Genomic DNA, 2,268 nt, shown 5'->3' on the forward strand with positions numbered 1-2,268 from the left:
AAAAAAAAAAAAAAAGAAAGAAAAAAGAAAAAGAAAAAGAAAAAAGCAAACACTGCATGTTCTCACTTATAAATACTTATAAATGGGAGCTGAATGATGAGAAGCCCTGGGGGTATAACACACACTGGGGCCCCTTGGGGTTGGGGAGGGAGAGCATCAGGAAGAATAGCTAATGGATGCTGGGCTTAATACCTAGGTGATGGAATAATCTGTGCAGCAAACCACTGTGGCAAATGTTTACCTATGTAACAAATCTGCACATCCTGCTCATTATCCCAAACTTAAAATAAAAGTTGAAGATTAAAAAAAAAAAAAGAAGTGAGTAAGGAGCCCCCATGGGTGGCTAGATCTCTTCCAAACCTGTCAGGGGTAGCTCCTCAGAGATGCGCATGTACATTAGAGAGAAAAAGTATTCTTATCATGTGGAGGTCAGAGTGGAAGCAGGTGTGAGAGGGTCCAGCAGAAGAAAACATGGCTGCCAAAGTGTTTGAGTCCATTGGCAAGTTTGGCCTGGCCTTAGCTGTTGCAGGAGGCGTGGTGAACTCTGCCTTATATAATGTGGATGCTGGGCACAGAGCTGTCATCTTTGACCAGTTCCGTGGAGTACAGGACATTGTGGTAGGGGAAGGGACTCACTTCCTCATCCCGTGGGTACAGAAACCAATTATCTTTGACTGCCGTTCTCGACCACGTAATGTGCCGGTCATCACTGGTAGCAAAGATTTACAGAATGTCAACATCACGCTGCGCATCCTCTTCCGGCCCGTCGCTAGCCAGCTTCCTCGCATCTTCACCAGCACTGGAGAGGACTATGATGAGCGTGTGCTGCCGTCCATCACGACCGAGATCCTCAAGTCAGTGGTGGCTCGCTTTGATGCTGGAGAACTCATCACCCAGAGAGAGCTGGTCTCCAGGCAGGTGAGCTACGATCTTACAGAGCGAGCAGCCACCTTTGGGCTCATCCTGGATGACGTGTCCTTGACACATCTGACCTTCGGGAAGGAGTTCACAGAAGCGGTGGAAGCCAAACAGGTGGCTCAGCAGGAAGCAGAGAGGGCCAGATTTGTGGTGGAAAAGGCTGAGCAGCAAAAAAAGGCAGCCATCATCTCTGCAGAGGGTGACTCCAAGGCGGCTGAGCTGATTGCCAACTCACTGGCCACTGCAGGGGATGGCCTGATCGAGCTGCGCAAGCTGGAAGCCGCAGAGGACATCGCATACCAGCTCTCACGTTCTCGGAACATCACCTACCTGCCGGCGGGGCAGTCTGTGCTCCTCCAGCTGCCCCAGTGAGGGCCCACCCTGCCTGCACCTCCGCAGGCTGACTGGGCCACAGCCCCGATGATTCTTAACACCGCCTTCCTTCTGCCCCCACCCCAGAAATCACTGTGAAATTTCATGATTGGCTTAAAGTGAAGGAAATAAAGGTAAAATCACTTCAGATCTCTAAAAAAAAAAAAAAAAAAAAAAAAAAGTATTCTTAAAACGACACCATATGGTAATTAGCTATTTAAGGGTCATACATATGGACTACATATTATGCATGTACTTAAAATTACAGGATAGAGGCAAAGCATAAGTGCACAAGGGCAAAAGTAATGAAGCAACGCACCCATCAGTCAAAGGGCAGATACTGGCTAGAAATTAGGCAGCTCAGGAAGAGAAGACAAAAAAAGAAACATATAAAAAGACCCAGGCTACGCAAGAATGGGTTGATCCCATTTCGCAGAGGTCAGTTCACAGTTCACTCTTCCCTTTGAGAGTGTAATACTGTGTGTGATACACTTTTGCTGCTTTGCTTTAAAAAAAAAAAAAAAAAAAGAATGGCGAGTGCTTTGGTTTTAATTTACTTTGTCTAAGTCCATCAGAGGAATCACTATGACAGCTACAACCTTAAGAAGTGAATTTCTTAAATAATAAGACTTGCAAGTAAAACATACTTCGTGGTCTATGGGCTGCAGAATGGATGTTGTGTTAGTGGACATAAAAACAACATTAGGCCAGGCATGGTGGCTCACGCCTGTAATCCCAGCACTTTGGAAAACTGAGGCAGGTGGATCACCTGATGTCAGGAGTTTGAGACCAGCCTGGCCAACACAGCGAAATGCTGTCTCTACTAAAAACACAAAAATTAGCCAGGTGTGGTAGCATGCACCTGTAATCCCAACTACTTGGGAGGCTGAGGCAAGAGGATTGCTTGAACCTGGAAGGTGGAGTTTGCAGTGAGCCAAGATTGTACCACTACACTCCTGCCTGGGCGACAGAGTGACT

General features: G+C 46.8%; 1 pseudogene across 1 annotated transcript; it reads left to right on the plus strand.

Moving 5' to 3' along the window:
- The first annotated feature begins 423 nt into the window (after positions 1-423).
- On the plus strand, positions 424-1,471 carry LOC111541421 (annotated as a pseudogene). The gene has a single exon (XR_002731259.2). The product of XR_002731259.2 is annotated as a prohibitin pseudogene (transcript).
- The last annotated feature ends 797 nt before the right edge of the window (positions 1,472-2,268 follow it).

Source organism: Piliocolobus tephrosceles, chromosome 1 (genome assembly GCF_002776525.5).
Source record: "Piliocolobus tephrosceles isolate RC106 chromosome 1, ASM277652v3, whole genome shotgun sequence".
Classification (NCBI taxonomy): Eukaryota; Metazoa; Chordata; class Mammalia; order Primates; family Cercopithecidae; genus Piliocolobus; species Piliocolobus tephrosceles.